General features: G+C 36.8%; 1 pseudogene; it reads left to right on the top strand.

Moving 5' to 3' along the window:
• Positions 1-2,112: 2,112 nt before the first annotated feature.
• LOC127801442 (galactinol synthase 2-like) lies at positions 2,113-7,353 on the top strand (annotated as a pseudogene).
• Positions 7,354-14,446: the final 7,093 nt, after the last annotated feature.

Here is a 14,446-nt window from a genome sequence, read left to right on the forward strand (position 1 = left end):
CTCTTCTTCCTTATTTGGAGATCTGGTCTGCTAACTGTCGGGGCGGCCCTACTCTACTCTAGTAAACCCAAGTAGACAGTCGAACCAAATCTACGTTAATTCATTTCATTTTATTAAATTAAGATTTGTGAATTATCTTACAAAATTGTCTTTAATTCAATTAACTGCATGCGTTGCTGGCTAGGCCTGGGTGGGTGAACTTTCTGGGATAGCCAAGAGCCAGTACCGTGTGGGGCATGTCAAAGATGCATGCCTCCAGCTCCACCCATGCAATGCTAGAACTTATTAGAACACTGTTATCGTGTGAGCTCACCACACGTTACCATTTTCCGTTGGTAGCTTTGTTTTTGGTCGGCGACACCGACAAACAGTTGGTCTACACTCTAACGTTGGGTTACCGTTTCAATTCTATAGTAGTTGAAGGCTCGTAGCTGCCCAACAATAAGACACGTACGTTTCTTAGATATCATCATCCGACACGCATGGTTATAGAAAGGGCAGCGATTTGATCGATCCGATCATTAATGACACCGTTGCCTGCAATCAAGGACACTTGACCAAACAACATCCTTTAACACCTAAACCCTTGTCGAACCTACCAACCTCCCCAACCAGGACCTGGCCACTACGTAGTAGAAGCTCACAGTCCTCTTTCCGTTCTAGACTCAGTGTCATACCTGAGATTTGGGGGCCCTAAAGCGAAATGCAAAAATGGGCCCCCAAATCGTAGAGTACATTTAAATTTTATTTTTTTATAATAAAATATAAAATAAATAAATAAATATTTACACCATATCAAAGAATAAAATTGAAAATTTTCTAAATTATCAATTAAAAACTACTCTCCTTGTAGTTTTGGAGGCAAAAATATCAATCAAGTTTATATAATCAAGTTGTTCGAGCATTTTTTTATCAATAGACAACATAGCCAATCCATTCAATCTATCTTGTGACATAGTTGAGCGGAGATAAGTCTTGATCAACTTCAACTTGGAGAAACTTTTTTCTACAGATGCAACTATAGTTAGTATAGTTAACAAAATTTTGTAGGCTACACAAGCATTTGGGAAACATCCATCCATTCTCTTCAAATAGTTCACCACATCAATTGCTTTTTTTGTTTCTTTAGGTAAAGAGTATTTCAAGATTGTCAACTCCAAAAATAAATCATCTCCATCAATATCAGAATAACCATTATGCGTTAAGGATTTTTCAAGATTCTTACAAGACCCCAATAAAGTATCATCATCAACACACTTCAACCTCTCCAAATTAAACAGAAATCCAAATGTTTCCTTATATTTTTTAAATTGTTCAAATTTAGTTTGAAATGAAGAACGAGCTCGATCAATTATGAAAAGGAAATAATTTACTCTAAAAGAATCTTCTGCTGATTGTGTTATCTCATCACTTCCATCCTCATCAAACTGTTTCTTTCTTCGAATCATGTGTTTTTCTCGAAATACAGCTTCAACTCCTATTTCATTTGCTATTTGTTTCGCTTCAACCATAGCCTTATCAAACCCAGATTCTCTATAGTCATCAAGAAACAAAAGAAGTCATTCTAAAAGATTGATAGCAACATCAATATCCATATTTTCAGCTTGAAGAAATTTACTTACAGTGTTGATTGCATGCAATAACTTGTACCAAATTACCATGTCAAGCAAGAATTCAAAATTCTGAAGTTCATATGTTGCTAATGACTCAGCTTCGTTCTTTGTTTTAGGATCTTCACTAGTATCTACCAAGTCAAATAAAGTATTTATTATTTGTATAGTTTACTCTTTTATAGGCCTAACACTTTCAACATGACTTTCCCAACGTGTTTGTGACAATGGCTTAAGTGTAAGACCTTTCACATGATCTTTGAAAATTTTTCATCGCTTGGTAGATGAAGAAAACAATGTATAGATGCATTGTATCACTCCAAAAAATGACATAGCTTTAAGACAACAATTTGCCATATCACATAAAGTCAAATTAAGACTATGACAACCACATGGAGTATAAAAAGCCCTCGGATTTATTTCAAGTAATCTTGTCTGTACACCTTTATGCTTCCCTTTCATATTAGACCCATTGTCATACCCCTGACCTCTAATATCGTCAATGTCTAGCTCAAGATTGGTCAACATGTTTTTAAGCTCAGTAAAAAGTCTAAGCCCTGATATATCATCAACTTTCAAAAATTCTACCCAATATTCTTCTACCATTACAGAGTTTGCTGAATACTATGTTGCACGAAAACGGAAACGTTTTCGATAGGAAATGGAAACATGGAAACGGACGTTTTTCTAAAAAAGTAGGCATAAATAGGGTCCGAAACGGGAATAGGAAACGTTTCGAAAACGGGGAAACGACACCTATGAGGTGTTTCCGTGCAACATAGGCTGAATATTTTGCTTGTTTAACTTTTCTAAGAATTGAACTTTTTACCTCATTTGCCAACATTTGTATCAATTCATTTTGAATTTTAGGGCCCAAATATGTATAATGAGTCTCATGTGCTTGAATACGTCGAATGTGCTTTTTCATAATCGGATCAAACTCAGTAATCATTTCAATCATTTGCAAAAAAAGACTATTATTTTCCACATAAAGCTTCTCACAATCTCCTCGAAATGCCAAGTTATTTTTTGCCATTCTTTGCATAACAACTATTATCCTCTTCAACACTTGTCTCCAGTGTTCTCTTTCTTTATTGATTTCAATCTGCACACTTTGATCAATTGTTTTATTTTTACTCAATCTTGTTTCTAATTCAATCCAACTAGTCATGCAATCTATATGCTCCTTACTTGCTTCATGATTTTTAAGACCCCGACCCATATTATGCCAATCTCTGTATCCTTCATTTCCCAATGGACCAATTTTACTCATTGTTTTTTGAGTCTTGAACAACTTACAGCAAAAGCAAAAAACCTTGTCTAAATGAACTGAATATACTAGCCATCTCCTATAATTTGTTTCTCCATTGAGCAATACTCGCTTATATTGTGATAATTCAAAATGCCTACCATTACTATCTTTAGGAAACAAAACTCCATCAACTCTTTTTGGACCCTTCTCTACTAACAAATCTCTCATATTTTGGTCAATTTTATCCCAACACCCTGGATCATAAAAATTAATCAATGAATCTTTATGTTGAATATTGTCTTCTTCTTTCTCGTTTAATTCATTGACATCAACGTGATCATCTTTGTCTTCATTCAATTCATCAACTAAGTTTCCTTGTTCATTGACATTATCATTCCAAGTTTCTTCTTCCTCTATTGAAGTTTCACCCAAGTTTTCAATTATTTCTTCTCCCTGTGTTATTTTGCTGCTATTAAAGTATTTAAACATATCACCAGCTTGATGTTGAACTAATGCTCCTTTCCTTTGTTTCCTTTTTCTTTTTTGAGCTCCAGACATATATTTAGGAGGCATGATTTTGTTGAGTTACATAGATCTTATCATATGCGCAGCGGAAATTAAAATTTAATTTGCAGGTATCCCGTTTTTCAGAAATTATGGTTTAATAAAACGAAGGCATAAACGAAAAATACCTCTTTGATGAAATCTTATTTCACCGTTAGATTTCTCGCCGTATAATCCTCCAAGTGTAGGATGCCGAGTCGGTCCACCCGAAATCACTTCTATTCAAGAATATCAAAGAGAGAAGATAAGTAGAAGAAATTTTTCACAAAAATTTCTAACTTACCTCTTGGATTCAAGAACTCTTCTCCAAAATTCTCTCTACATTCAAGTGAATCAAGAAGACACTTATTAGAGAAAATAAGAGTTTGGAGCTATTTATAGTTCCAATTAAAAACTATTCTTCATTAAATGGGTTGGACTTCTCAAGTCCATTCCATTTAATGCAATTGGACCAAGCCCAATCCAATGGAATTTATTTGAATCCAATAGTGCCATTGGGCCAAGCCTAATGTACTAGCAAAAGGCCCAACCCAATCTATGATTAAATAATTACATTCATAATATAATTATTTAATTATTCTTATTTATCCAATAAATAAATGCACTATAATTAGTAATTATAAAATTACTAATTTATTTATTTTCTCTTTGAAAGTAATTTCTTTTTGGGTGGGACTTTCTGGGTCCACAAATAAATTGGCAACAAGAATAATCAACAATTAATTCTCGTAAATCATGAGTGACATCTAGCAATATATCATGATTACCCAATTTATTGTGAAGCGGGTATTGTGAACCTTTTACTACGTTACCATACAATACGGTCCTTCTATCATCCTATATCCCGACAAGATATGAGATCATGGTCAGTAGGTCGAATCTCTTAATCTTGTCATATGACCAAATCCAAAATCAATCTTGACAAATTATGACACAACCCGTATGGAACAAATTCCATCGTCATATTACCTCGGCCAAGGATTTATCGTCAAGTGATTACTGGATCGCATAGGATATCTTCCTCATAAATCTCGAGGTGATAGATTCCATGTCTAATGCACACATACCTCATGTATCACTGAATCAGGCACATAGATACGTATGATTATCCTTGATTAGAACAACCACATGATATCGTTGATATCCTAATCCACCAATACACAGATATCCATGTCATCTCAGGTCTAAGGACTAGTTGTAAAATCGCAGCTAACATTAAATCATTGACCCGTGAGAAATAACCCATGTGATTTAATGTTAACAGTCCCGTTCAGTGAACTCGTTCTTGTAACGAGCACCCACTTATCTTCCTTCTATAGCTCATACAGAATGGCACGAGACTCACCAACCTTATCTTTCAGTATCTCATACTGAAACAAGGAGGAAGACAATGTGCTGGCCTTTACGAGTTGCTATCATCCATGATAGGAATTCTATGGCCAGGAACATGTTTATAGTATAACAAATTGTGGATTATCCGTAACTCGTATTCTTAACACTTAAGAATGGTATCCACTTCTTATTATACTAATGGATATATGTTTTATAATTTAAACCATATTGCAATTTAAATAAAAACATAAACTTGCCATTTAAATAATATTTAAAGAATTACAAGATCGAGTCCCTTTGTGTCACTGGAACTGGTCTTTAGGGCTCATATCTAACAGATTTGTGACTATTGCCTAAACCTAACAAAAGTCAAAAGGAAAAAAATATTATGACATTACACGACACACTTAAGTAATAATAATGTTAAACTTAATTTTTATCTAGACTTGTAATAATAAGAAGAAGAATAAAATGAACCAGGCATCTCTATACTCTAATTACAATTTTTAAAAATAAAACAATTATCACGTATATAAATAAAATGAGACATCAATAAAATTAAATTTTCTTTTGCCAGATTCAGCCAACATCAATAAAGCCAACATCAATAAAATAGATATAGGCAACCTATCAAATAATCCAAATCTCCCAATGTATCACAAACTAAACAAAATGAAAATGATTTGTGAAGGAGAAACTAACCGGTTGAAGCTAAGCATTAAGTAGATCTGGATTCTGGAGAAGGAGATCTACTTTAAGGACCGAATCTGAGGCAGCAAGATCACAGATCTGGAGGTTGGAGCGACTGAGAGCGAGGCAAAGAGGCACCGGTGACCGGCCACGAGGGCGAGTGACTGCCAACCAAGCATAGCAAGAGGTGAGAAAGCGAGGGTGAAGGGCGACGATCCGACGCCACGGAGTAGCGAAAGGAGAGAGAGGCAGCAAGAGGCGAGAGCGAAGGCAAGCCACCTGGAGCAATTAAGAGAGAGTGAGACAGTGAGCCATCGGTGATCGGCCACAAGGGCAAGCGACTGCCGACCGAGCAGCAAGAGGCGAGAAAGCGAAGGATAAGGGCGACGATCCGACGGAGTAGCGAAATGAGAGAGGGGCGAGAGCGAAGGTGAGCCACCCACCGACGGCGAGGGCAACCGATGAAGGCGAGGCGTGAGGATGACGATGACGAAGGGAGTTACAGAGTGACTGAGCGAGAGACGGCAGCGAAAGCGAGAGCGAGAGGGGAAGAAGGGCAAGGGCGAATGTAGAGCGAGAGGGGGAGGGGGTAAACCGTGGCGGCTGGGCCCTTAGCAAAAAGGGGGGGTTCCAATTTATGGGCCCCCAAATACATAAATTTTCATGGGCCCTGAGGCAACTGCCTCACGGGCCTCATGAAAGGTCCGGCCCTGTCTAGACTCATCCATCCGCTAATCCACACAATTTCAGAATATTATTAAGTTAACCGACGCTTTGTGCATTATAAATACAACTTCTTCCCTGCCGCTCAAAACTCACCAACTCATATATCCTCCAATCCAAATAGCTAGATTTCTCTTTATCTTCTTTCTCTCTCTCACTCTCTCTAGTCTAGATTTCACTGCGACTGCCAAGACCGCCACCGCTGGTACCTGGCAAAGGTGGCCAACTTGATGAGCAGGGCGTACGTGACCTTTTTGGTTGGGAAAGGGGACTACGTGAAGGGCGTGATTAGACTAGCCAAGGGCTTGAGGAAGGCCAAGACCGCCTACCCGCTTGTGGTGGTTGTCTTGTCGGACTTGCCGGAGGAGCACCACAGCATGCTCCTCGCTCAGGGCTGCATTGTCCGGGAGATCGAGCCCGTGTACCCATCGGAGAACCAGACCCAGTTAGCCATGGCCTACTACGTCATCAACTACTCCAAATTTCGCATCTAGGAGGTACGTATGTAATTAATTAATTAAACCTCCTCATGTTATCATTAGTTTCCGATTGATCATCTTTAGTTTGATTAAAGAATATATATATATATATATAAAGTTTGATTAAATATTGAATATGTTGAGGCAGTTTGTGGAGTATCACAAGATGATATACTTGGACGGGGACATTCAGGTGTTCGACAACATCGATCACCTCTTCGGCCTGCCGAACGACCACTTGTACGCGGTGATGGACTGCTTCTGCAAGAAGATGTGGTCTCACAGCCCACAGTACAAGATCGGGCACTGCCAGCAGTGCCCGGAGAAGGTGCGATGGAGGGAGGAGATGGGGCCAAAGCAGGCGCTCTATTTCAACGCTGGGATGTTCGTGTTCGAGCCCAGCCTGTCCACCTACGGCAACCTCTTGAAAACACTCAAAGTCATCCCTCCAACCCCATTGGAAAAGCAGGATTTCTTGAACATGTTCTTCAGAGATGTCTACAAGCCCATACCGCCTAATTACAACTTTGTGTTGCCCATGCTGTGGCGCCACCCGAAGAACGTTCAGCTTCACCATGTGGTGATGGGATATTTTACTAAGGGCAAATTTACTATACAATCCTCAAAGACTACTACGTTGGTGCCGCCACGTGCCTGTCTCAGGAAGCGCCACGTGTCCTTCATATCTTCATCCCATATTTGATTTTGAACGAGAGTGACTCAGTCAACCGAGATTCTCTCCAACTAATTTTTCAAAGGTTATCCTATCTTTTAAGAGTAAACTCTACGACATCTTTAAATAGAGGTCAACTTCTACAGGTATGGGTATCTAACTACTGAGTGACTTTTCATTTCGGGTATCTTCTTCTACTAACTTGAGCCTCAGATTCCTCCCGGGGGATTAAAGCCCTGCCCTTGCAGGTACTTGCTTCGAGATAGACCTCGGTGATCAGTCCAGTATCATCATTTGGAGCCCACCGTGGGGCCGGTTGCTCTATCTGCTCTTGTTCGTCAAGTACCTTAGACGAGCTCAACTTCCCCCTGTTATGGCAACAAGAAGAAATCCAACGCAAGCTGCTAATACCCAACCTGTCCCAGATCAGAGTCAACAATAACCACCGGAGAGTGAACACATAAGGAGTCATCCCCCAGATCCCTCGCCATCACAAGATCGTGTCGCCCAGTTAGAGGAACAGGTCCAACGCTTGACAGAATTACTCAGCACCTTTTTTACCCAACAACAGCCTCCAGATGTGAGATAAGGGCAGCACTCCAACCACAATAGTCGGCACCAGGGAAACCGCCACTCTAGTCATAGAGAATTCCAAGATGGCGAATTCCCCCCATGCTGGGAAGGAGTCCTATCGGGACGAGAGACGGAGCAGACCCTCTAGGCGTGGCGAGTATGAGAGGCCGAGCTCAGAGGAGGAGGAATCACTATAAAAAATCAGCGTTTTAGTGATGAAAAATTTCGTTACTAAAACATCAAATTCCGTCGCTAAATTTTTTAGTGACGGGTACCTTTCCGTCGCTGAAATTTAGCGACAGGCATTTTTTAGTGACAGAATTAGCGACGGGAGTTGTACTCGTCGCTGATTAGTGATGGGTCGACCCATCTCTAAATTTGAATTATTTTATTTAATTTTTTTTTTATTTTTTAGCGACAGGGTTGATCCCGTCGCTAAATTTTAATATTTTTTTTTTAGTGATGTGGTTTAACCAGTCGCTAAATTTAATATTCTTTATTTAATTTAATTTTTATTTTTTAGCGACGGCTGTGAGCCCGTCACTAAATTTAAATACTTTTTATTTAATTTTTTTTATTTTTTAGTGACGGGGCTGACCCTGTTGCTAAATTAATTTTTTTTTTATTTTTTAGCGACGAGGTTAACCCATCGCTAAATTCAATCCTAAATTTCAAAATTCAAATCGCGCCGGGCCCCGCGACCTCCCCTATGTGCGCCATGTGGCTGCGCCTCTGCTCGCCACATGGCAACGCTGGGATATTACTCCCCCAACTATTATTCTCAAACTTTCTACCGAATTCTAACCCCCAACCTCTCATAATCAAATTTCACGCGCGAGCCAGCTGATCTAGAAGCCTTCTTGCTTATTGTTATACATAAAATATATTTATAGTATTATCTTCCAAATATTTCAAAATTATATTTATACACCAAAATTTCTTAAATTTATTTAATAATATTAATTTTAATACTAATGTTAGTAAAGGGAAATAGATTTTAATTTTAATTTTATTTCCCTATTAATTCAAATAAAAATTTATTAATTATTATATTAGTAGAGAAAAATTATGTTTTTATTTTAATTTTAATTTGTAACATATTTAAAAATTATTATTTTAATTTTTACTAATATTAATGTTAGTAAAAATTATTATGATATGTTTAAATGTAAAAATTTTAATTTTTACTTTATTTTTTTAGCGACCAGGTGACCCTGTTGCTATATTTTCATTTTTTTAATTATTTATTTTTATTGTTTAGCGACAGGAGCACCCGTCGCTAAATTTAAACTTTTTGATTTAATTAATTAATTTTTTTTTATTTTTTAGCTACGGGGTTGAGCCCATCGCTAAATTTTAATTAATTTATTTATTTATTTTTATTTTTTAGCAACGGGTTTTCCCATTGCTAAATTTTAGTTATTTTATTTATTTTTTAGTGATAAGATTGGCCGTGTCGATAAATTTTAATTAATTAATTAATTAATTTTTTATTTTTTAGAGACAGGTTGACCTCGTTGCTAAATTTTAGTTAATTAATTTTTTTTTTTGTAGCGACAGGGTTTTGTTGGTTGCTAAATTTTATTTATTTATTTTTTATTTTTTACCAACTATATTGGTCTCGCCGCTAAATTTTAATTAATTTTTTTTTTTAATTTTATAGCGACGAGGCTTTGTTAGTCAGTAAATTTTAATTTTTTTATTCATTTTTTAGTGACGAGATTGGCTCCGTCGCTAAATTTCAATTAATTATTATTATTTTTTGTTTTTTAGCGACGGGGTTTTGCCCGTCGCTAAATTTTATTTATTTATTTTTTATTTTTTAGCGACGGGATTGGCCCCATTGCTAAATTTTAATTTTTTATTTATTTATTTTTTTTAGCGACGGGTTGAGCCCGTTGTTAAATTTGAATTATTTTATTTAAGTTTTCCAAATTTATTTTTTATTTTTTAGCAACAGTATTTGCCCCGTCGCTAAATTTTAATTAATTAATTTATTTTTTTAAATTTTTAGCCACGAGACTTTACCCATCGCTAAATTTTAATTTTTTATTTATTTTTTAACAACGCGATTTGCCCCGTTGCTAAATTTTAGTTAATTAATTTTTTTTTTAGTGACGGGGTTTTACCCGTCGCTAAATTTTATTTATTTTATTTTTTATTTTTTTATTTTTTAGCGACGGGATTGGCCTCGTTGCTAAATTTTAATTTTTTTATTTTTTAGCGATGGGTTGAGTCCGTCGCTAAATTTGAATTATTTTATTTAAGTTTTTTAAATTTCTTTTTTATTTTTTAGCGACGGGATTGGCCTCGTCGCTAAATTTTAATTAATTAATTTATTTTTTAATTTTTTAGCGATGGGGATTTGCCCGTCGCTAAATTTTATTTTTTTTATTTTTTTATTTTTTATTTTTTAGCGACAGGATTGGTCTCGTCGCTAAATTTGAATTATTTTATTTAAGTTTTTAATTTTTTTTTATTTTTTAGCAATGGAATTTCCGTCGCTAAATTTGGTGACGGGGTGTCCGTCGCTAAATTGAAAAAATATTAAAAAAAATTAGCGACAAAAATTCCGTTGCTAAATTTCATCGCTAAAATGCATTTTTCTTGTAGTGAGTCCTCTAGTCCCAATTATGCCCAAGCCGGAGGGGCTCAACGAGAAAGGCGTCTGCGACATTTAGAGAGGGAGGTTGCAGAGTTGAGACGGAGGGAGGAAGAGCCACATGACATTGTTTTTAAGTAGCCATTAAGTCAGGAGATCATGGCAATTATTCCATTCGAGCGCCTCCGAATCCCAGCCATCAAGCCATATGGAGGCACAACCGACCCTGCTGACCACTTGAATCTTTTCGCCTCTCACATGATGGTCTAGGCAGCATCTGATGCTATGTGGTGTATGACTGCACTCTCACCCTGCAATTAAAACACAATAAAAACAAATCATAATAAAACTTTTATATTTTTTTTTATTTTAGTGAGAGGTTTATACTCGCCAGTGTACGAGTGCAGTTGTAGTCCAAATTTATATTTATATTTTCTGGATGAATCCAGGTCGTCCACTGAGAGATTTATTTATGGCAAAAGAAAAAGAATGTCACGCACACGCATTTGGACAAATTGACAACAAGATTTTTTATGGTTTTGTTTTTAGACAACAGATACTAGAAAATAAAGTAAGGCAAAAATTGAAATAAACATTAAACGTAAAAATATGAATTTGGATAGTGCTTGAGTTAAGACAATTTCAGTACTAACCCGTTGATTCCCAAATTTTAGCATAAAAGATTAGCAACATTAATTTAATTTCAGATATGAGGATTTGTTATTAAATGCAATTAGAGATGATGATAGTTCTAGGTTAAGCAATCCCCATACATGATATGCGGGATTCTAATTTAAGCAACTACCATAAATTCAATTACAATTAATATACAAAACAACTAAATTAATCATCCGGATTTGGGTATGATAGCGTTTCCAGTTCTAGTAACTCTCATACATGGCATGAAAGCTCTAAGTTAGGCTTACGCTCCAATCCAAACCTAGTGATTTTTTAATAATTAATACACACTCATACTGAAATTTAAATTAATGTTACTTATTTAAAACGCAGCTTTCTTTGGGAATCATTGGCGTTGGACACTGTTCTTGCCTTAACCCAAGATTAGATTTAACTACTCATTTTTATTTGAAAGTTAATTGACATAAATTTAAATGACGTAATTTAAATAATAGAATTTAAATGACAAGAAATTTAAAGGCATAAACTAACCGGCCATTTAGGCGGTGAATAATTAAATGACAAGAATTAAAATTGCAGAAATTTAAAGGCACAAATTAACCGGCCATTTAGGCGGTGAATAATAAAGTAATAATAAATGACATAAGAATTTAAAAGAAGAAAGAAAAAAGTAAGATTATAAGAGAAAGTACTAAAGAAAATGAGAAAAAACAAGAACAATTCTCAAAGAGAGAATTATAAGGAAACAACTAAATTTTTATTCAAGAATAATAATCACACTTACAAATGCAATCAAGTGAGCTATTTATAGGCCACAAGATGCAATACAAACCACACAATTTCAATTATTCAATTAGACATAATTATATCTAATGGGCACTCACACACTTAAAGTTAAATGGATTTTAGCTATAATACACACCTAATATTAAATGGATTTTAGCTAAAATACATACCTAATAAAGCACTCATAAAGTTAAATGGATTTTAGCTATAATATCCACCTAATAGTTAAATGGATTTTAGCTAAAAAACACACCTAATAAAGCTCTCACATAAAAAATAAAAATAGATTTCTATAAATTGGTTTTTAATCTTCATTAGGATTAAAAATAATCCTTGGGCCTTCTCCAAATAATATTTTCCATGGGTTGCTCAAATTGGGCCTTAATTCTTCATGGGCTTGAATTCTTCATGGACTTTAATTTTTCATGGGTTTGATTTCTTCATGGATTTGAATTCTTCATGGACTTGATTTCTCCATGGGTTTGATTTCTTCATGGACTTGAATTCTTCATGCCTAAAAAAAATAAAAATAATTTAATGTTATTAATAAATTATATATTATATATATGTATTACACATGACACATATATATTAGATTATATTATATATATATTACATGCATGCATATAATGATATATATGTATTATATATAATTTTATATATTATTATTATTTACTTTAGAACTTCATTTCATTTATCTTTCAATTTAAATTTACATATAACCATAAAATATATATTAATATCTAATTTAAACCATATTTAAGATCGAAAGAAGGGTATAATTATAACAAAATTTTTATAAAATTAACCACTAATCAGTGTAGAGTCTTCCCGGCCACTTTGGAGGACATGCATGGGCCTGGTATCTAAGCCTAGCACACCGGTCAATTGCTAACTTCGGACAGCTTCAGAACAAGTTCTTGGCGCATTTTGCTCCCTTCCGAAGGCACCGAAGGTCAATTATGACCCTTTTGAAACTCAAGCAGAAATAAGGGGAGTCATTAACAAATTTTGTAACCAAATTTAATATGGAGGCATTTGAGCATTGAGAATCTTGATCAGAGTATTGCCATGGTGGCTTTTCAAAATGCCTTGAAGGTTGGCCCTTTTACCCAATCACTGGCTAAGAGGCCTTCCCAGACGTTGACGGAGATCCTGAGCCGAGCCACCAAGTGCATTAATACCGAGGAGGTAATACGAGCCAAGAGAATTGAATACTCGAACAAGAAAGAGAAGAAAAGTCAGAATAAGAAGCAGAAGTCTGAAGATAAACCAGGCCAACGGGGGAAAGGTCGGGCCCCCGATGGAGTTCGGTCAAGTTCACCCTACTTAATACCCCTCGGACTGAGATCCTAGCTACAATTGAGAATAAGGATTACTTGAAAAAATCGAGACCCATGAAGGCCCTGGCTAACAAAATGAGTAAAGACAAGTATTGTTGATTCCATCGAGATCATGGACATGACACGGAGGAGTGCCATCAGCTGAAAGAGGAGATTCATGAGCTCATCAATCAGGGTTTCCTAAAGAGGTTCATAGCTAAGGATACTGAGCCACAAAGGGGAGAACGTCAGAGATCAAGAAGCCCCATCGTAGACGTGGTAGATCCTAGGAAAGGCGCAGAACCAGAACTCCGCCTAGGAGAGAGAGTCACCATGGGGAGGGGAGTCCCCCACAACATTTAATTTTTCACGCTTTAGCGGCTGGGATGGTGCCAGGTAAGGAGTTGAGAGAAAGCTCTAATCTGCATCGAAATAGTGGAGTCAAGAGGGCTCGACCAGGGGATGTTATCTCCTTTACAGACAATGACTTGCCCGGGTATCCGGTTTCTAATAATCCACTGGTCATCACAGCAAAGTTGGAAAAATGAGAGCTTCGGCGGATACTCGTGGACCCAGGAAGCTGTTATGAGGTTTTATATCGACAGGCCTTTTTGGGCATGGGATACAAGATGGAACAGTTGAAGCCAACTCATTTCCCTTTGATTGGATTTGATGGGGAAGTGGTGTATGCGGACGGTATGTTTCAGCTCTCGTTAACTCTTGGAAAGGGTTATTGGTCTGCCTAGGTCATGTTAGACATTTTAATAGTAGAGGTCCCCTCGGCCTACAATATGATCCAGAGGAGATCGAGGTTAAATGCTCTACGGGTCGTGCTGAGTACTTACCACATGGTGCTTAAGTTCCCTACTGCTGCGGGGGTTGGCGAAGTCAGAAGAGACCTAAGGTCCGCCCAAGAGTACTACATGTCATCCATCAATACAGTTAGGGGTATCGTGCAGGAACAATCAGAACCCCAAGAAGATTCAGGACGAGGACATGACCCCAAGGTAAGAGAGGTCGGAATCTCCCCTCCTGCCACTGTTAGTTTTTTGCTGGAGGGTCCAGAGGACCCGAAAACTGCTGAGCTGGTGGATGAGCTCGTAGAGGTACCATTGGACTCGGACTGACTCGATAGATGCGTGAGGGTAAGCGCCCTATTGAAAGACCCTCTTTGGGCTCGAATTGTATCCATTCTTCGCCA

This window comes from Diospyros lotus, chromosome 5 (assembly GCF_014633365.1).
Source record: "Diospyros lotus cultivar Yz01 chromosome 5, ASM1463336v1, whole genome shotgun sequence".
Classification (NCBI taxonomy): Eukaryota; Viridiplantae; Streptophyta; class Magnoliopsida; order Ericales; family Ebenaceae; genus Diospyros; species Diospyros lotus.